At 34.9% G+C, this 22,851-nt stretch overlaps 1 protein-coding gene across 1 annotated transcript in view; it reads right to left on the reverse strand.

The window, feature by feature from the left end:
- The window catches only part of LOC148955835 (phosphatidylserine synthase 2-like), a 63,084-nt gene that overhangs the window by 39,936 nt on the left and 297 nt on the right, over nt 1-22,851 (reverse strand). The gene's annotated exons all lie outside the window — the stretch shown is intronic.

The following is a 22,851-nucleotide window of genomic DNA, read 5'->3' on the forward strand; positions in this document are numbered from 1 at the left end:
GTATCATTTGTAGCTGTAAGTGCCCTATAAACATGATGTTACAAAAAACAATGTTGGCTTTATTAAGCAGCTGTTGCTCATACAAGTGAATAAATTACACTGGTAGAAAATAATCCAGTTAATTTTACATAACTTAAAGTACCTAAAATTAAAAAACAATGACTATTTGCAGTAAAACATGAGCATTACTATAACACATGGCTGAGAATAGATTAGCACCTCTATATAATTTAATAGAATAGCACCTCTATATAAATAATAATAATAATATATATATATATATATATATATATATATATATATATATATATATATATATATATATATATATATATACATACATATATATACATATATATATATATATATATATATACATACATATATATATATATATATATATATATATATATATATATATATATATATATATATATATATGTATATATATATATATATATATATATACACACACACACACACACACACACACATATATATATATACACACATATATACACACATATATATATTATATGTCACCCTTACTGAGGAAACTTATTAGTAACCACAAACTGAGCATGCAAGATGACTTTAGCCTAAAAGTCTGATACTTTTAGGCTATTCAAACCATTCCTAACAAGGCAGAATAATACTGGATATCCCTGGGAACTCACTAAATTTCATGCACAGGAAAAAAAAATGCAAGATGAGGAGGTTTGGCAATCTACACAATGAGGGAATACAGAGTTTATGTAAATAGCCAACTGACTTGGAGCATTGAAAATGTTGTTTATACATTTTCCCTGAAATTTTTTTTTAATTTACAAAGAAAGGTAATCTTTGGAGAATTTACCAACCCTCATCAGTTTCTGTTTTTTTCTTTGACAAATATATTGTCAGAAAATGCAATGTTGCTGCAGAAACAGAATCATGATGTGGTTATTAGGGACAATTTCAGTGTGAACTTAGTCCCTCCCCCTGCAAATAGCCCCAAAGATCTCTTTATTTTCATATCTAGATCCACCCTAATTCTGTCAACCACAATACCAACAAGATTAACAGAAAATACTCAATCTTTAATACACAATATTTTCTAGAATTCGTCTCCATTCTGAGCTGCCATCATCATCAGTGATGTGTCAGATCATTTTCCCCTATTCAGTTTTCATGACATCAAAAGTAGCAGAAAATGATATGGGATAGTGTCCTCCGAAAAATAAAAGGTGTGAACAAAGGTTGTAAAGTATTCTTCTATCTGCTTAAAAAATCATCAAAAAAATCAAATCAAGTCTTTGAAAAGCCTATGAAAAATCAATTTTACTTTTCTTTTTTTTTTTTGAAGCAAAGAGATTCCCCAAACAATGACAATTTGGTTTCAGACCAAAAATTCAAGTGAAGGTACACTAAGATCATTGGGTTTATTTGTCAACAAAGCACTTGACCTTGGACTTTTGCCAGCTGCTATTTTGCTTGGTATTAAAAAGTATTTATAGACCATGAAATCCTAATAGGTAAATTACAACATATTAGAGTTAGAGGAGAGGCACAGGAAGGGTTCTAGTTCTACGTTAGTAACCAGAGCATGTTCATAGGAGAAGATCCATTGAATGACACAGCACCATGTGCACCATAGTACTGTGCAACTTATGTGCACCATGGGGATCAATGATAAATCACTGTTATTTCTAATTCATGCAAATGACTCATCATTTTCAAAATGAAATTGGAATTTTGTATGCTATTAAATAAAAAAAGTGCTTTCTACTGAAAGTAAGGAACAATATTAAAACTTAAAATAAACAAAAGTTATTACATATACAAGGGGGGTTTGGTCCTCCTTAACACCTTGCTCTTATTCTAAAGTTTTAATTTTGTCCCAATTCTATAAGAATGACTCCTGAAACACAAGGCTTATTTAATTAGAACAATGAGAAGCTTTTTTAAAAGTTCTAAAAACTTTAGTGTAAAGAGCGAGGTGTTGAGGAGTAGGCAACCTCCATCACATACATAATAGTTTCTGTTCATTTTAAGTTTTAATGTTACTCCTTACTTTTAGCTGAAAAAACTTGTTTTTTTTTAAACCTAATCATACACAGTTCTAATTTATTATCTCATCCCTAAAAGTGCAATGCTTGATTTTTCTCTACTTCTCAACCTAATGGATAAATGTACAGCCCATTCGATATATATTCCTGTTACATTTTACAAAAGCACCACTCTTTTACTGATTACAACAGGAGGGAATACTGATTGATCAGCATTCCCAATCAGAATTCTCTGTTGCTAAATGAGTGCATTTGGTTTGACATTTGCATTGTCAAATGCAATTGGAATATATAAAGCAGCTTTTATTTAACCCTAAGGGGGGGGCATATGAGAAAATGCACCTTTAGGAATAAGATAACCAAGCCAGTAAATTAACTCATATTCAAATAATTTAGTTAGGAAGAATGTGAATACATGGTTTGGTGCCTTTTTTATGCTCTTTTCAAAGTTAATAATTGCTTCTGGGGCAAATTCCATTTTCAGCCCTTAATGGGGCTCCAAAAGGTAACTTATTACCTCTTTACCCCAGGAAGGATGATCAAATTTGAAAAGAGCATAAAATAAGGCATCAATTGAGATTAACATATAGTCTATGTCTATGTATTCATATAATTTAGGAAGATGTTGAATACATCATTTGATGCTTTTTTGGTTCTTTCCAAATTTAATAATTTCTTCTGGGGCAAATTCAATTTTGAGCCCTTAGGGGGCTAAAAGGGATCAAAACAGCCCTAAGTAACCAAAAGTTTAAAAGCACACGTTTTAAAAAATGTCTTGTTAGAAACAATACATTTGTACCTGATTCAGGAATGGTGATTATTATTTTCATTGTAGTAGTCTACTGTTTCATTAGTTTTTTTTTTCCTAAATTGCAGTGCCAGGTACAACTAAATATCTGATTTGCTGCTAATATTTTAAGGAAGTTTTAACATAACTACTAACTCTTCTTCTGAAAGAGTCAACAGTGAAACTTTTGAGGATAACTCCCTAAGGAAGATCATTCCAGATCAAAGTGCAACATCAGATGAAGCTGTTCTTCAAGTCCTCTGTTCTTGGCTTGCCAGCCTCAATATTATTGGACCAAGCTGTGTGCCTACCGTAACAAAGTTGACTAGAGAAAGTCATGGGGAATGACCAAGCCTGCCCTATTAGCCCTATTTTGGATCTTTTGGAGTGGTGCCAGCAATGTTTTGAAGCATACTGGATACTGGACATATCTACAACATACTGGAGGCATCCATAATCAGTAATGGGCCGGATACAAGACTTGTAAAATAGTATGATTGACCTAAGCAATAGAATGTTTTTGCAGTGATGGGTTATCCCCAGCTTTCTTTCACAGGATGTTCTTGCCCAATAAAGGTGGACATTCCAAGAAAGATATGCAGAGAAGTGGATTCCAGGGAGACAAAGCATGTCAACTTTCTATATAGCTTTGTTTAAGAAGATGAAGCTGGTCTGTATACTTGGTATTTTTGATTGGGAGATCACAAGCTCTTTTGTTTTTGATGCATTGAATCTGACCATCCAGGCATCAGACCACTTTTCAATTCCCAAAGATCTATCTGTAGTGGCAGAGAGACGTTGATTGGGTTGTTAGGTTTTGGGATGACAAAATATGTTGTGGTGTCATCAGCAAAGTGATGCAGAGGGCTTGCAATGTCATCTCTCATGTCATTTATGTAAGGAACAAAAAGCATAGGTCCCAATATATTATCCTGGGGTACACCTGTCTTCATTGGATATTTGAAGGAGGTAGAACTGTCAAGAAAAACTCACAGTTAATAATCAGAAATAAAGCTTTCAATCACCTGCAACAGACGTTATCTGACACCATAAGCATACAATTTCTTCAGTTGGTTGCAATGCCATACCCTGTCCAAAGCTTTAGCAATGTCAAATCTGTCAAATCTCTGCTCACACCTTATAGAGGGAGAAATACAAAGATTTCCATGTGCAACAAGGTCACACAAGCATCAACCTTAAAGGAATCTGGATGATCTCTCAGAAATAGATCAAGATAAGATAATAAAATAGATCAAGATAAGATGATCTGTTTCATACAAGGAAGGTATTGAATTCTACCACTTATTGAAGCCTATACAAAAGAAAAAGATCATACAAGTCTGGCCTCTCCTTATCAGTGTTTTTCTATGGAGCCATATGTTCTGGTGGACATTCAAATCTCTATGGAGGATGATGGCAACTTGGAGTATTTATCCTGAATGTAATCAAGGTAACTACTGGTCTGGCAGGTTGAGGAGAGGAGTTATATATAGTCTCAATGATCACAGACTTATTTGGAGTGTCACCCTATCCCACAGAACTTCTTTGCCTGCAGAATTTGGGAGATTCAGACTTAAACATGGTATATGACTCTTCATATAAACAGAAACACCTTCTCCTCCAAATTTTTCCCAGTCAATGTGTACTCAGTATTGTCTGAGGAGCATGTACCCCTGCATGGATATCTCACAGCTTGTTATCTCATGGCTGAAATTTGTCTCAGTAATGCACTTAAGGTTAAACTCCCTAAATCCATTGTAATGTTAATTTTCCTATGCTATGAAAAGAGATCTAGCTCTCTGACCCGGCATGTCAGCAAAACAAATTTTTCCACAAGGTATCTTTGAAAAAGGATCTAAAATTTGGCCGTTTTGTTTTTTCTGATTTAATTACCAGGAAATAGAAAAAAAAATCTAAAGTGAAACTTTGTAGCTTTTTTGAAAAAGGTCTGGAGCGTAAAAATAGGACAATTTGAAAAAATTGAAAGTACCATAAATTAAAAAAAATCTTTTAAAATTAATTGGCCCATTTGAAAATTCTATTATTTTTTTTAAATTTATTCCTCCACGATTGTTTTTACGTTTTCACAATTTAGACTCTTGTAGGGCTTGTATAAAAGCGACGAAGTCGAAATTGACTTCAAGTTGTAACTCTTTTTTTATTTAGTACATTCCAAGCTTTTCAGCTTTTTATTCCGAGTCGTTAATTTTATATCTATTTTTTAAACAAATTAAATTTTTACTTTATTTATCCAGTTCTACATAACCCCACTATACACCCCCTGGATGGAAACATACCCAAGGCTAAGAGGGGTCAGAAACATTTTTAATTCGAGTTTGACTGCTGAGAGAATCGCATGAGAATGACTAGGAGAAAAAAGATCAACAAAGGATGGCTTAATCTAAAACATGTGCGGTAAGTACATAAATTATACGTAATTTATTGTATAAATTATGTTGAATAAAATACGTAATTTATTGTATAAATTAAATATGCTCTGGGAGCATATTTCCAAGTTGTAATTTTCACTATTTTGCTAACAAAGCATTTTCTTTTCATCATGTTTTTTTTCATTAGGTTAGATTTGTTTGTCTATTTTAAAATAGGTTTGTTTAGGTTATTCGTTTAAAATTTGGTATTGTTTACCCCCCCCCCCACCCTACTGAGCAAATATATAGGCCAAATTCGTTTCTAAACTATTATATTTTAATACTGATTTTGAGTCATCTAATTAGTATTCACCCAAATTCCCTTCTCGAGTGTGTTTTATAAAATAAACGAGTACTGAAAATGCTGTTATTGGACTTACTTTTTCCTTACCAAGTCAATTTTACATGTTGAGGTGTTCTGGAGACATTTTCTGGAGAAACTTTCACCTGGGTTGGAACTTTCTGGAATATTTTGCCATTGGAGGGGGAATATCTGTGAGAAAAATTCTTCATGGTGAAATTATCCATGGAAGCATTTTTCAACTGGAAAGGGAGGATTCCTTTTTGGTTAGATTAAGAATTTTGTATAGTATTTGATCCTTAGCGGCCTTAGACCTCATAATCTGGGAGGGGGGGAGGGGGGCAAGATATGCCACCGGAGTAAACAAAAATAAAAAGAAAGCGCTGCCCCCTCCCTGCCCCGACCTGTAACCGCCAATGTATTGGATTAAGCTAATGAGGGTACCCATTAATTAAATTTAAAAAAAAAATCTTAAGAAGATAGGAGTAAGGAGTACTCATTTTGCGATGAACAGCCTGTAATGGAAGGAACTAACCAAAACCTGAGTCAAGGTTAAATTAGGCTTATATGGGTGGTATGTAACGTGTAGTGTATGGGTAGCAATGTATATAAATTACAAAACGACACAATCATTCCCTAAACATAATCATACTTGAAACGGTTGAAGAGGGCAAACATTAACCGTGGTGCGTGGGGGTGGTAAAATGGACCTGAAAAATACAGCGACTTGGCCCAATAGTAATCGAAGTTCTAAAAAGCAGAATTTTTATAACAATAGATCCATAAAAAAGTCAATTTTTATGCTTATTCCATATATATATATTACTCGTTAAGTTTAATATTATTTGTTTTTCAACTTTTTCCTCAATCTTTTTTTGGTTTTTATCCTAAGGGTCAAGTGCCATTTTTATTGAGGAATCACCTACCTGGTGACAAGAGGACCAGCGGTTCAGTTTGCCTCTGGACAAGAGTGAAGAACACTTAAAATTCAGCTGGCCTAAATAAAGAAAATGAATACTTTCATTTCTTTTCAAGAGGAAAATGGTTATCTTATAGTTACTTTTCTTATTTTTGCCTCTGATAGGTTTTGTTTTGGAAGTGGTTGCAAATGTGCTCTACTTTACTACTGTGTTATGTTAGAGACTTTTTTTCATTTTTTTAATCGGAATTCATCTTAAGAGTGCCTGATCCCAGTCAGAAAAGTAACAAATGACGTATGGTGTTATCCCTGATATAAACAAATAAAATTTGACAAGAACGCAATTGACAACCCTGATTTGAAACAACAGGAGCCAACTAGATTCACTCAAGAACTCAGTTAATTTTTCAGCCCCCTTTCCCTCTTTTACACATAAATGATTATTGATAATTACACTATTCTAAATACATTTTGCGCGCCAAAAAGTTTAGCAAGAGTGGTACTCCTTTAAATATGGTTTTCGGAAAAACATAGCATAATTAATTTCTTTTAAAATTGCTTGTTCTCTCACTGCCTGCTTCGATTACTAACTTACTTTTCGTATTTCAGGTCCTTCCTTCCAAGGGAAACTTCTATTGCTAATGAGTCTACAGATGATACGAGGGATTTAGTATCAGCAGGACCAGCTCTCATTGAGAAACAGAAGAAAATTCCCGAGGGTGTTCTTCTTCTTCTTCTATTTAACAGCAGGCGGGCTTTTCAGTAACACTATTTAGCCCTTTTCCTTTTGCTTCACTCTGTGGGCTACAGAGCTACTGGCTTGATAGCCTCATATTTATTAGATATATTCAGATATCTTTCAGCAGATCTTTCGACTCTAGGAGTTCAAATATAAGATGATAGATGTCGATTTCTATGCTCTGTGTGCAGGTACAGTTGGCTAGGCTCTTGGCTGATAGTGGGATTTTGTTGTGTTTGAAGTATTTTAACAGTTTAAAAAGCAAGGTATGTTGTGCAGACGTCAGCATATTACATTCAAATAGGCAATGGTCAATTGTTTCATTATTCATATTACAATGCCTGCAAAGAGGGGACAGGGGGTTTGAACAACTTGAATTAGATAGTTTATATGAGAATGCAAGGAAATTTAGTACATTTGTTCCAGAACAAATCCTATGATAAATTTTAGAAAGATACTTCTTGGGAATGGGGGAAAGGGTAGGATTAATCTTATTAAAATTAATATCTGACAGCCTCCATCGGTAAATATCTCTAATTGGGGTTGGTCTCCCACTTGGCGGGTCAATATTTATAGAAATTTTTGCTATTTCATCAACTTGATGATTACCACTTATGCCAGAGTGGCTAGGAATGTACTGAAAGTAAGTTTTTATGCTACTTGAAGCAAGATTATCAATAATACTGAGACAATGATAAGTGTCAATATCCAACTTATATTGAGGAGCTGAGGCCAGCAACTCAAGGCTTGATAAAGAGTCGGAATAGATGATAATATTAATCAAATTTGCAATCAAAGGTTGGTTTTGCTTAAGGTGTTCTAATACCATGATTATGGCATTTAACTCAGCAGACATTATAGATAAATTATTAAAAAATCTCTCTCCCATTGCAATTTTCAGGTGAGGAAGGAAAACACCACTTGCAACTTTCTCATCCATTTTTGACCCATCAAAAAATATTTGGAAGTGATTTTTATAGGTAATTGTATTAAGTTCTGCAAATTTTTTCTGGACAAAAGCAATGGGGGTTAAATCTTTATTCCATTTTGAAAATTCAGTATTTATTATGGGAAATGACCAATTCCATGGAGGGGATTGGGGGAAAGTAGATGCAATGTACTTTGCTGGTACAGGGAACTTCTTTTGAATATTGGCATACTCATCTGCAATACCTCTATACATGGCTGGATTTCTTAACCAATTATGTAATGTGTGTGAGCTATTTGATTCAATTTTTGTAAGATGTTTTATCAAGAGAAAGCTACGTCTCTCCCTTATTGTTGTTAATCCACTCTCCATAAGCAGTAACTTGGTGCTTGTGGGTTTCCTAAGACCAAATATGAGACGTATTATATCATTTTGTGTTGTTTCAATTTTTCGCATCTGGGTCTTTTCACATGCACCATAGACAATTAGCACATAGTCAATATGGGGTCTTATATGTGATTTATAAAACTGTATTAAGGTTTTCTCATTACAACCCCAGGGTGTGGAAAGAAGTCTTTTTAGTATATTTGCTTTTCTATAACATTTTTTTATTGTGTTTGAAATGTGGAGGTGGAAATTAAGTTTTTGGTCAAGCATGAGACCTAGGTAATTAATATTATTATCTTCTGGAATAGTTGTTTTATTTAGAGTTAGTTTTGCATTAACATGGTTTCGCTTCCGGTGAAATTGGATTATTTTTGACTTGGTGGGTGCAATGGGTAAATCTGAATGTTGAGAGAATTTTTCAAACTGGAAAAGTGACTTTTGAAGATTTGACTGTGCTATCTGAAAGGTGTTGCCAGATGACCATAGCACCAGATCATCAGCATATTGTAGATTCGTGTGGGGTAGGTTCATGTCCCAGAGATATAGGGCAAAAAGGAGGCAACTGAGGACTGCTCCTTGAGGTAGGCCTTTGGAAATTGTCTTTTGGGGTGAAGAGGCTGAACCAACACAAACAATGAAGCTTCGCACTTCTATGAAGGATTTAATAAAGGATACTAGCTTAGGAGGTACTCCAAGGTTTGCAAGTTTATTTAAAAGGATTTGGTGGTTCACATTGTCATAAGCTCCTTCAAAATCTAGGAAAGCTGCCACTAGGATATTATTTTTTGAGAAAGATTCATTTATTGCATTTGTTAGCAAAATGAAAGCATCTGTTGAGGAGTGGTATTTCCTGAATCCCGTTTGAGTGTGTGGGATCATGTTATGTTTCTCAACAAACAAGATTAGTCTGTGATAAATCATTTTCTACATTATTTTAACAATCAAAGTTGTAATAAGTATGGGCCTATAAGACTCAGGGTTATCTTTTGGTTTATTTTTGTTTAGGATTGGTAGGAGGGACGAACATTTCCATACATTGGGGAACCTAGAATATGCCCAATCGTGATTATAACAATTTAGCAGTTCTTGTTTGTATGAAGGTGTGAGATTCTTTATCCATGTAGGGTGTATATTGTCATAGCTACAGCTAGTTTTGGACCTAATATGATGTATTGCATTATTCAAATCCTGGATTGAAAATGGATTAGTTATGTACTCGGATCCTGGGCGTGGTTGGTAAATAGGGTTCATAGGAATTGTGGACAGTTTGCTTTGATTATTTGATGTTAGCTTATTAACAAAAAGAGTTGCAAATAGGTTAACCTTTTCATTATCATTGTCATAATGGGTATTATTATGTATAAGCTCATACAGGAGTGGGTTGGGAGAAGTCTTTTTCCCACATATGTGGCTTATGATTTTATGTATAATTGGCTCATTTATTTCTCTGGAGAGATTATTTGCAAAATTATTCCAGTATTTATGTTTAGCATCTATTATAGTCCTTTTTAGATTAGATTCAGCTTGTAATTTTTTTAAATATGTAGTAGGTGTTGGCTTTTTTATGAATTCTGTCCTAGCTGCCTTTTTTATCCTCCATTTATTTAGGCACTCATTTGTCCACCATGCTTTAGGAATTTGTTTAGGGAAGGTTTTCTTAGGTGTTGTCCTGGGGATAGCATGATTAGCTGTATTGATTAGTAAAGATGTCAACGCTTCAGCATGTGTGTCAACTGTTGTCTTAGAAATGCATGAACTTTGGGTGAAACTTGTAATTTCATCATTTACCTGATTTTGGAAAATAGACCAATTTGCTTTAGTGTTGATATATTTTGATGTATAAGATAAAGTATCAGCAGGTTGATTTAGGGAGCAAACTATATCAAAGTGGTCTGTACATAGAGTATCAATTTTATTTATGTGGATTTTGTTCAAAAAATTTAAAGACACAATTTGTAGGTCAATTGTGGAGAAATGGCCACTTTTGGGGTTGAAATAAGTATTCAGGTTTGGAGGGGTAGCAACAACTAATTCATTATTATTTGAAGTCATATGCTCAATAAATTTACCAGCTTTATTTGCTGGTTTATTCCCCCACAAAAGGCTGTGGGCATTGAAATCACCACAAATAATGATATTTTTTAACATATTAGAGTTGTTTATATAATTAAAGAAATCCTTGGCATCTGTAGTTTGGCCATTAGGGTTATAAAAGCTTATTATGTAGGTTTTTAAATTATTCAGCCAAACACTTATACCAATTACATCAACATCATTTTCAAAATCTGGAAAATTGATGCCACAAAATTTTATATTATTATTAACTAATAAAGCTACACCACCTCCTTTTCTCTCTGAAGATCTATCCTTTCTCAGGATAGTATATCCCAGAGACTTAATTTGTTGATTTTGGGTTAAATGAGTTTCCTGGAGGCAAGCAATATTAATTGAAGTATTATTCATAAATGATATTAGTTCATTTAGCTTATTTTCTGTGAGTGATCTTACATTCCATTGGAGTATTGATAAATGTTGTGTTGTTGATTTATTTTTCATATGACTGTGTATCAATGTTCAGCTTTGTTAAAAGTAAAGCAAGATCTTTTTTTGCTTGAATGAGCATATCATCTGGGATGTAGATTTTTGCCAATTCTGCAATAATTTTGTTTTCTGTAGTCGATGTATGTTCATGGTCTGAACTGCATTACAGTTTAGAATGAATAAGCATATATTTGGGGATTGCATTTTTGGTAGTGCATCCTGTTTGTTGGTTAAGGGATTGATTCCTGGTAGTGTTTCTGGTTTGTTTCTTCTTGGGAGGGAGGGCCAGGCTGGCCTCATCTCACCGGACAAGGAGGCTTGGTGGCGTGGTGAGGGTGTCGGAGCGGCATGGGCGCGAGGGGGCGGAGCCGCGGGGGTGGGCGCTGGGGGGTGTGCTGCCGGGGGCGCCTGTGCGGGGGGGGTTGGTGTTGGGGTCATTAAAGGCTTTTGTGGGTATGGTTGGGCAGAATTTGCTTCTATTGCAGCAAAGGGGTATGAGATTGCTTTCTCTGTTGATATTTGGAGTGTTAGAGCTCTTTTCTTGTATGCAGGGCATAATGATTTATTTGTAGATTCATGTGGGCCTTTGCAATTGATGCATGTAGGCTGAGTGTTGTTGCAAGTTGTCAGCTCTTTAGGATGGAAAGATTTACAATTACTACACTCTTGGAGAATTTCATTGCATTTGTTTGTTGTGTGTCCCAGTTTGAAACACTTCTGACACTGAATAGGCTTAGGTTTGTATTCCTTGTGTGGTTTGATTTGCCCAAATAGGAATAATTTTTCTGGGATATCAATTTTATCCTTCAGTGTGAATAAGAAGGATCTACTAGTTTTTAGGCCATTAAAGTTGGGTTTTCCAAGTTGGGTAACATCCTCAACTGGGATTGTGTTTCCAGCCCTATCTGAAAGGCCTTCTTTTAACTCCTGAGTAGATATCTCTGGGGGAACATTATAAACTACTATTTTTGTTGGTGATTGTTTTGGGTTCCATTTAGATGCAATAATTGGGTTATTCAGAAGGGATTTAAGGTTAATTATTGTATCTGCTGATTTCTGATCTTCTACTGCTATTAGCAGAGATCCATCACGGTTAATGTTAAGAGAGAACATTGATTTTAGCAATTTAAAAATTGCAACTCTTATTGCAGTGATCATTTTTATTTCAAAGGGGGTAGTGGGAGTAATTTTAAGGTAAATTCCTAAGTTTTTGGAGGGAGGATCCTGGGCAGGGAGAGGGGAAATGCTTTTAATTGGGGAGATTTTTTTCCTTTTAGAACTTCTAGAGAGGACCTCTTGAAACCCATTATCATCTATGGTTACATTAGCCCCTACACTTATCATTGTCCTATTCTCCGAATTGGAGCTATCATTAGAACTTTGAGATAGGGTGCTTGACCAGCCAGGATGGGTATCTTTCACTATGACACTTTCACTAGAATTTGATTTGGGATCTGGGGGGACTTTTTTTTTTGGAGGACTTATAATAATTGCCTATTGGAAAAATCTTTAAATACAAAAATAAAACTAAAACAAAAAGGGAAAGTAGAAGATATCAAACAGTCTGTACTACACAATGGGGAAGGATAAACACCACAATATAGCCCTGTGGATGTCTTGAAGAGAGTTGGTGTGGCACAACTACTGATTAGAAGTGATAATAATCACAAGAACATGTATTTCGATTTTCTTAAAAGGTTGCTGCGGTTGCTGCTTTTAATTTTTAATGGTGTTGATTTAGGGAACATTCCGAATCTCAGCTGCATAGTGAACCTTCCATTTTTCGTTCAAGAGCTCGCTGAATTTTTACTGCACAAATTTCAGTGTAGAGAAAAAAGCCCCGATATCCGCATGGTTCGTGTATATAATGTTGTCTTGAAAATCACACTAGTGACAGACTGCACTGCCTGTAAGTTGAAAAAAGAAGTGAAAACTGAACTTGGAACACGATTGATAAAGATCAAAGATTATTTGACATCTTTTTCGAAAGTAAATGCAACATAATTGGTTAGATATTAAATGGATGTGAATGGAGACATCAATTTTAAGGCTCCGTGGAATGTCATGGGCTCAAGGGGAGACCAGGCAACATTTTGTGATTTTCTAGGCGTGCTAGGCATGTAACAAAATTTATTTTTGAAAACTCAACTTTCTGTAGGGAAAGTATGGATGGATACTTTGACAGATGTTTTACTGGAGAATGGAAAAGAATCCCTACAGCGTGCAAGTCACGAAAATCGATATGTCGATGATACATAGTGGACCATAGTGTTTATGATGGTGGGTGGAACAAACGGAGTAAGGGGCATGATTATACAGCTAAGGGTTGTGTGGCTGTAATCATTGACGCTTACACAAAAAAATTGCTGTACGTGGGCATAAAAAATAAATATTGCTATGTTTGTTTTCGGGCAAAAAAAGAGGTAAAAACTCCTCTACAACATTTGTGTTTTATGAATTATGATGGCCCGTCAAAGAGTATGGAGACGGATATTCTCATTGAAGGTTTTAGAGTGAGCAATGAAATGCATGGACTGCAGTACTATCGTTTTATTGGAGATGGAGACTCGAGTGTTTTATACAAATTGAAACAGAACATCTCATACGGTCCTCTAATTGAAAAAGAAGAGTGTGCAAACCATGTTACGAAAAACTACACTTCGTATCTATATAATCTAGTGATAATGAAGAAAGGTGCACATGCAAAATTTCTAAAAAGAGAGATTATACAAAGACTTACAAAATACCTTCGTGGGGCAATAAAAAAAAATGCAGAAGAGGAGTGTACAGCCGATAATTTAAAAAGTTTGCTCCATAAAGGCCTCGATCATGTCTTTGGAAATCATGTAAAGTGCAATGATACTTGCCCCCAAAAAGTTCAACTACCCAATAGCTTTATAGAGGATCTTTGGTACAACTTGCCAGCACAGTTCTCCAGGATTTGAGACATGGGGTTGAGAATGTGTGCAAGAAAGCAGATTTCCTTCTTACCGACGTAACAACGAACCTTGCCGAAAATTACATGTCAGTAGCTGCCAAGTTTTACGGAGGCAAGCAAATTAGTAGGTCCAAGCAAGGGTCATATCATGCCCGAATTGGTGGTGCAAGCTTGTCCTACACACTTGGTCCAAAGTGGCATGCTTATACATGGAAAAAAACATTTAATCACAGTCCAACAAATATAATGAAGAAATTCTGTAGTAAAACCGCAAACCACCGAGCTAAATCCAAGCAAAATCTGATACGGTACTATAGTAATAATGGAGGTAGATTCCAGGCCAAAAGAAAATGCAATCAACAACTCTCTCTGGGTAACTCTGACTATGGACCGAGCTGCAATAGGCCTGATATGAAAGAAGAAGAGCTAAAAATAGCTATGGTTACATTTGAGGAGTCCTATCTAAAGAGTAGTGACACCGCTTTGAAAGAACTTTACGAGAGAACCAAAGGCCAATTTTCCAATGAAAACTGGATATATGAAAGAAGTAATAGAATAACCAGCACATACTTTCACAGAATAGCTACACGCAAACAATCAACTAAAACTGCACCAATTGTGAAAAATATTAGAAGTTGAGGTTGTGGTTACTGCTCAACTGCTATGCTGAAAGGTAGTTGGTTAGAACCTGTTGCTTTAAGAGCATATTAAGAAAAAATTGGCGCGGAAATTGGTCTTTTGGTTCACTCAACACACCAGTTTCTTGGTACTTCATTAGACGGGATTTTGCCAGATGGGACACCAATAGAGGTTAAGACTGTCCACAATATTCCAGAAAACAAAACTATAATTGATGCAGCTTGTACGAAAGGCCTTGTCAAAGATTTCTTTGTGCCGAGTATCGGCTTAGATATTAAGCTCAAAACCACTCACAAGTATTATAGCCAAATTCAAAGACAGCTTTAAATTTCAAATCAAGAAAAATGTTGCCTGCTTGTCTATAATACCGAGAAGGATTGGGGCGTCTTTACAATTCAACGCAATAGAGAGCATTGGGCCCGAGTATTCCCGAGCCTTTTAAGCTTCTGGAAGGAAAGTCTTTTACCAGAAATAGTTGATTCTTGCCTTCTCAGGAATCTAGAGCCCAGAGAACCAATATCTATTGGAACAGCTATGAAAACGTTGGGCTATAATAGCGGTAAGGGGCCGATTTTGAACGCAAATAACACAAACCACAAAAAACAGAGAAAAGAAGAATTAGCAGCTGAAGAATTTTTGCCAATCATTTGGTCTGACTCTGAACCTGAGCCGTAGTTTTTGCTTGTATTTCTATATTTATTTTTATAACAATTTAATGGGCGATGAAAATATAAATCATTTATCAGTTTATATAATATGGTTTTGAGTCAAATTTGATGAAAAGAAAAAAATCTTCGATAAAAATTCAAGGCATATCAGATTAATGATTCTTGGTTGATTTGTTATGGTAAATACATACCCAAAGGACGCTCTGGCTTTTGATGGGTTAAGAAGACAGGCAGTCAAGGTCTTATTTGTGATAAAACCTGACTTTTCATTTTAATGCTTGGACCTTATGGGTTCCTTCTTTTATATTTCATTTATTTGATCATATCAATTTATGTTCATATTAAATTTGACTTTTTATATGACTTTATTTCAGGTCATTTCAGGTTATATTATGGCTCTCTACTTTTCGCTGAATAGCTTATTGGAAAATGTGTTGTTTTTTTAGTCGCATTTATTGAAAGAGCTTCATTGAAGGTTAATCGTCGAAGTGCTTGTAGATTTTCCACTGCTGGATTGTCATTTTTTTTACCAAAAATATTTGAATGCAACAATGATTTTCAAAATTAAAAAATTTAAGCATTTGTCAAAATTTTCGATCATCCGTAGTTTTGTGCAATACCTTTTTACTAATATTTTTTGCACGGGGAGGATGGGGAGGCTTTTAATTATACGGATTGAATATTATATTTTCAGTCTGGCACTGACGCCGTTTCGACCCTTGGCTAGTAGAAGGCAGAAAAACGCAGGCAGTCAATGTCTTATTTGTGATAAGACCTGACTTTTCATTTTAATACTTGGACCTTATGGGTTCCGTCTATTCATCCAAAGTAGTATCTCTTATATTTATTTTTGATTTAATTATTCATTTAATTGATATTTGTTTTATATTTCATTTATTCGATCATAGGAATTTGTGTTCATATTAAGTTTGACTTTTTATACGAATTTATTTCGGGTCATTTCAGGATATATTATGGCTCTTTACTTTTTGCTGAAAAGCTTTTTGGAAAATGTGTTTTTTCCCAGTTTTGATATAATTATTAATTTTAATTGATATTTGTTGTATGTTCTATCTATTATATAATAATCATTTGTTTTAATATTAATTATGACTTTTTGTGCAATTGTATTTCGGGTCGTTTAAGTGTATAGCGTCGCTCTTTGACATTCATTGAAAAATCTATATGACAAGGTTTTTTTTGTTAATTATCCTAGTATTCGCATTAATTTAAATATTTTAATTTAGGGTGAATTGTCGAAGTGTTGGTAGAGTTTTCCACTACTGGGTTTGTCAGTTGTTTTTTGTTTTTTTTTTAATCGAAATTTAATTTAATGCAACATAGATTTATAAAAAATTCTGTTTTGTTGTATTTAGATAAAATAAAGAATTCGAAATTCGCAAAAAATTCAAACTATTGTTTCTTGACTTATTTTTCTATTGAGGTTCCCATGTTATCATTTACGTTCAGTTGTTTTGTAGTTTTCAAACGAATTAGCTAGGAAGAATGCTAAACTTTGTCTTACTACGAATCGATATAGCCGAATTTTTTCTTCTAAAATTCGTTATTTTTATTTAATTTTGTCTCGACCCGGTCTTATTGACTGTTTGATCAATATCAATTAAGTTGACAGAAGAAAAATAATGTCTGTCCCATTTTGGGGTTTGGCAAATCAATACACATCAACTGACTTTTTCAAAAAAAAATTAATTTATTAAACAAAAAATTAACAAAAATAGAGTCAAATAATCTACCAAGCATACAACTACCACAAATCAGCATCAATAAACAAATGAAACCCAAAACAAACATAAATCAAAATAAATAACAGAGTCAAACTCAAAACGAGCAGGAATTAATGTGAGTAGGGATCTAAACCCCTATGCTTTCTAAAAGTCAGAGTACAATTTGTACTTTAATGAAAAAATTCAAATGAATTTATTGAAAAAAATGTACATTGTCAGTTTAATATACATTTGCTGATATTTATTCCTTAAAATCTTAATAAATTTTGATTTCTTAAAGTTATAAAAATGAAAACATTTAAAAGAATTTTTTTCAGTTAAGAACTGAATTTCTGAATATTCTGGCTTTTAGAAAGCATAGGGGTTTTGATTTATCTTCCTTTGTCCCTTTCTCATGCCCTGTAAGTTTCAAGCCAAAAAGAGGAGAATTTAAGGTTTTTAGAAATTTGCGGGTCCCCACTTGATGTAACCAATTTTTATTAATACTTTCTTCATCTTTATATACTGATTAAAGGGGGCCTCCATTGGTCCTGTATATATGCCCTGTAAGTTTAAGGCAACTGGGAAAGGTTTTTGGGCAGTTTTAGGTGCTTAATATTGATACAACCAAACTTCTAAAATGTTATGTCTTTATTAGGGTCTAGTTGACCCTGTTTCACAAACGCTGTAAGTTTCCAGACTATTTGAGACTGAACAAATTTTGGGGTTCATGAATTGACACAGCCAAAAATTAGTCTCAATCTGTGTAACAGTAATAATCTTATTTTTTATGTCTTTTTTTTTTTAATTTCCAGAATTGTTTTTCTTTTTGTAAAGACGATTCAGTTAAGTTTAGTCAAGTTTTTATTACTAGGCTCTTTACTAAAACTGTACGGATGCAAGTGATCTCGGGACCTGGAAGCTGAAATCCTAATTGACCCAAGGCCTGATATCCTTTTTTTTCGGAAATTTCTGCATTTTTCTTATTCAAATTATTATATTTTTGTATTTTATTTTAGAGCCTTCCCCAAGACATATTCATGCACACATCCTTCTCACTAAAAAAGTTAAATCACCAACCTGATTTGACTAAATCTACATATGATGGTGGGGGTGCATAATAGAACTTAGAAATTAGCCAAACAAGTATGGTTTTCTTATTGATTGATTCTGCATACATACTAAATGATATTGAACCAACGGTATAAAAATTATATTGGGTCAAGAGATTTGAGTGGATTATAATTCAGATACATTTGAATGGAACTTCAATTTCAAATATAAAGTGAACAAGAGGTTTCCGCACCCTTGCTAATTTATAAACTAGATTACTGAATGACGACAATATTTTCATTGGCAGTCTGTTGCTATTATCTGGTTTTCAATGACTGTCCTACAATTTATCATTGCTTTGATCTACTTTCTGGAATTATTGCTTTCTGGACTAGACATCATACTAGCAAAAACATGGGACCCATAGATTCACATTTAACACTATTCCCACATGCAATGACTGCTACTGTGATAATACAGCATCCCAGATCCCCTCCCAAATATGGTTCGATATAGCCCAAGTCAAACAGTTTGTGGTAACGAACTTTAAGTAAGGAGCGACTTGGCTCAATAGTAACCAAAACTATAAAAAAAAGAGTTTTGGTACCAGTAGATATATCAGAAGTTGAATTTTTATGCTTATTTTAAATATGTAAGTTTCATTAAGTTTAGTCTTACCCAGGGGTGATCGTATCAACTCATTGGTCTTAGAAGATCTTGAGAGGGCTCATTAAAACGGAAATTAAGAGTTCTAGTGCCCTTTTTAAGTAACCAAAAAAATTGGAGGGGAACTAGGTCCCCTTACACGCCCCTTTTATCGCAAAACGGTCCAAACCAAATTTTGAGATAGCCATTTTCTTCAGCATAGTTGGAAGGCAGGGGCGTAGCTCCAGCATTTTTATTGAGGGTGCAAACAAGTTCCACATCCAGAGAGTCAAGGAGCATGGGCTATATAATAGCTTTTTTCAATTTATTGGGAGGGGGGGGCAACTGCCCCCCTTGCAACCCCCAAACGATGCCACTGTTGAAAGGCAAAATAACTATGCCTTTGGAGATATCTTGGCCCCCCGCAGCCCGTGGGGAAAGGTCTTTACATTACAAAATTTGCCCATTATTCACATATAGTATTTGTTATTGGGAAGTTTGCATACATTTTTCAGGGGGGGGGGGGGGCTCTGCTGGTGGGATTCTCCATGAGTATAATTTTCCATGGGGAGGGTAGTTTCCAGGCGGTATATTTTTCAGGGGAAATTTTAAACTAGGGGAATTTGCCAGAATTCCTATACAAAAATTCTTCTTAGTTATTGCTTTCTTATTGCCGACTCAATTTTACATGTGGAGATGTTAAGGGTACTTGTCCGAGGTAAATTTTCACCAGGATTGAATTATCTAGAGAATAAATCTGTGAGCAAGAGGGATTTATCCGTGGAGATGTTGCCAGATTTCCTGGCATTACTTAAAAAATGATCAGAAATTAAATAAAAAACAAGTTTTTCAACTGAATGTAAGGAGCAACGTTAAAACTTAAAACGAACAGAAATTAATACGCATATGAGGAGGGTTACTCCTCCTCAACACCTCACTCTTTACACTAAAGTTTGAATTATGTCCCAATTCTTTAAGAACAACTCCCGAAACACTGTTTGTTTAATTAGAACAATAAGCTTTTTTTTGTAAAGTACTAAAATACTTTAGCGTGAAGAGCGAGGTTTTAAGGAGTAGCAACCCCCATCATATACGCAACAATTTTTTTTTTCGTTTTAAGTTTTAATGCTGCTCCTTACTTTCAGTTGAAAAAACTTTTTTTAAATTTAATTTCTATACAAAACTATTACTTCCTTTGTTGGCTGGCATGATGTTTTGCCGCCTTTCTCATCATCTTTGGCTTCATAGAGCAAAAAATGTATTTTGAAAAAGAATATCAGTAACTTTGTATAGAACTTAGGGCTATATCTTGGCTCCTAGGGGGGAGGAAGCAATAGTCACGTTAGTGACCATGGGTAATAGATTGGTGCAATGCATGTTCTTTTGTTGCTACAGTGATGGATTCAAAAGAGGCCGTGCACAATCATGCTAATAACTAAAGCTCCCCCCCCCCCTCAAAAAATTACCAGGGGCTTGTTCAATGTTTGAGGGCCACTTAGAGTCACAGCTTACTCGCATTATCTCCCGATCAAGCATTTAGTCAACATACTCATAATACAATCAAGGAATAAATCACCCTAAGGGGTGAATCTATTAGTGAGTGGGATGTAAATGGGCGTGTTTCAAATTCGCCTGGTCTGTGTCTTCAATGTTAAGAATTTAAGTAGATTAACCTTAATGGATAGTTTGATTGAGTTCACCAAATGTAGGAACTGGTCAAACTTAGTCCTGAGACCTCATACATTGCATTGGACTACTGTAGTCCTATATTAGACTGAATGGATTGTCTATCTGTGTACAAAAGGCTTTTGACAAGAGGTCAGTTTGGTCCAAGGCTTATTTTGATGAATTGTAACCAGGTAACACACATTGATGGATGGTTAGCCTAAAAAAGGGAAAGAAATCCAAAGGCCAGTGCATTCTTTACCTATAAATTACCTTAAGTTGCAGTTAGGAGGAATCTAAGTATTTCTCCTTGTAGAGCTCCAGAATTATTAGCTCCTTGATTTGTATTCAAAGTTCTTTAGTGACCAGGTGCTGTTAAATGATCAGTAGCATCCCATTGTGTTTACACTCTCTGGAGGACCACTCAGCCTCCAGCCTTTGTTTGAAAACATCAAAATATTCAGCAGTAACTGTTTCATTAGATAGTTTGTTCCAACTGTTGACAACTTGTGATGAAAAGAATTGAGTGTGGACTCTAGATATGGTAGACTGCTTGACAAGTTTCAGGTGATGACCTCTAGTTCTTGAGTTGGGAACAACAGTAGGGAATAATAAAGGGAGAGTATTAGCCCTCATCAACTTATAGGCTAAAATGGCATCCTCTCTATTTTTCCTGTAAACAAGTGTAGGGAGGTTCACCTTTGATAGTCTTGCTGGGTAGAAAAGCCCCTGCATGCCAGGTATCAATTTGGTATTACATCTCTGCACATCTTCAAGAACTTTTATGTCTTTTCTTAAAATATTGGGAGGCAAGAGGCATTCCAACTTCAAGATTAGGATGCAAAAGTCCCTTATATAGAAGTCTGATGACTTTAGGGGAACAAGTGGAAATGTTATGCTTAATTAGTCCCAAAGTTAAACTAGCACCAGAAGCCAACTTCTTTGCAAAAGTGCTGAATTTTGGTTCATTGTCAATAGTGACACCAAGATCTTGCTTGTTATTTACAGAGGAGAGTGGGTGGCCTAAGAACAAATAAGAGCAACAAGGATTCAGTTTGCCTAAGTTAATGATATGGCACTTGGCAACAATGAATTCAAGAAGCCATGCCTCAGCCCATTGACCCAGCAGTTGAAGATTGATTTGTAGAAGGGTATGATCTTCACAGGACAAGGCTAGTCCATGAAGCTTCAGGTTGTGTGCATAGAGAGTTGATTTACTGCTGATAATGGCAGGAGCATCATTGATGATAATATTAAATATTATAGGACCCAAAACACTTCCCTGAGGAACTGTACTCAAACAGGTAATTTTTTTGCAGTTCATATTATTGATTTACAAATAAAGTAAACATACCACTCAATGCCTTTTTTCATGCTCTTTCCAAATATAATAATCAGGTACTTGTCTTGAATCCAATAAACATGCAATGAACCCATGGAAAATTTCAGAGATAACATTTGAAAAACAGGTTTCTGCTAGCTAGTGAGTTGTTGTTCACTCTGTGACAAAGATTTAAACTTTAGTCTCTTTGAGGTTGAAGGGACAAAAAAAGGTACTTAGATTAGGTTATTTTACGTATTTAATGTAAGTTATACTTTACCCCCCTCCCCCTAATATGCAAATATATAACCCAGATTTGTTTATAAACTATTATGTTTTTATCCTATTTTGATTTATTTCATTAGCATTGACAAAACTTCACTTATACCATTAGAGTACCAATAATCAATTCTGCTGCAAATGAGAGGGGTGGGGGTAAAATTCATTTGTAGCAAAAATGATTATTATATTTGTAAAGAGCATAAAAAAGGGCATCAAGTGGAATGTTTACTTTATTCATAAGTAAATAGCCTAATATGAACTGCAAAAATTTACCTTCAAACCATGCAAAGAATAGCCTATCCCTTTCTTTGGATAAGATATAGAGCCAAAACACCTTTTATCTATCCTTAGCATTGGAAGTGGTGCCTCAGCACAGGTTAAACCTATGGAAGGTTTGAAACAGACCACTTGCAGGATATGAGTCACCATTCAAATTGTGGACTAAAATTAATATAGCCTAACCAGGGGCACCACAAGCAGTTTGTATAACACCACCCCAAATTGTAGGCATCCTCAAAAAGAGCCTGAAATCCCTCAAAATGAACGATAGCAATACAGACAGTCTCAAATGGTTTCAGGCTCTTTCCAAAATTTCTTGCAAAAGGCATTGAGTGATGTAGGCTTCTTCCTAGCTATGTTATAAAAATATACGTGGTTAGAAACATGTCTATATTTACCTCATGTGGTACATTAATGTTTTTCCTAGCTAAGTTATGTGAATATGTATAAATTTACTGCCTAGCTATAGTAGTAGTAGGCAAAAGTAGTAGTAGTAGGCTAAAGTAGTTTTGAAAAAGGTTTTGGTGTCTTAAATTTTCATCTGATATGTACTTTTAC

The sequence above is a fragment of the Artemia sp. Qi Xiang Cuo genome, chromosome 2 (genome assembly GCF_049724085.1).
Source record: "Artemia sp. Qi Xiang Cuo chromosome 2, ASM4972408v1, whole genome shotgun sequence".
Classification (NCBI taxonomy): domain Eukaryota; kingdom Metazoa; phylum Arthropoda; class Branchiopoda; order Anostraca; family Artemiidae; genus Artemia; species Artemia sp. Qi Xiang Cuo.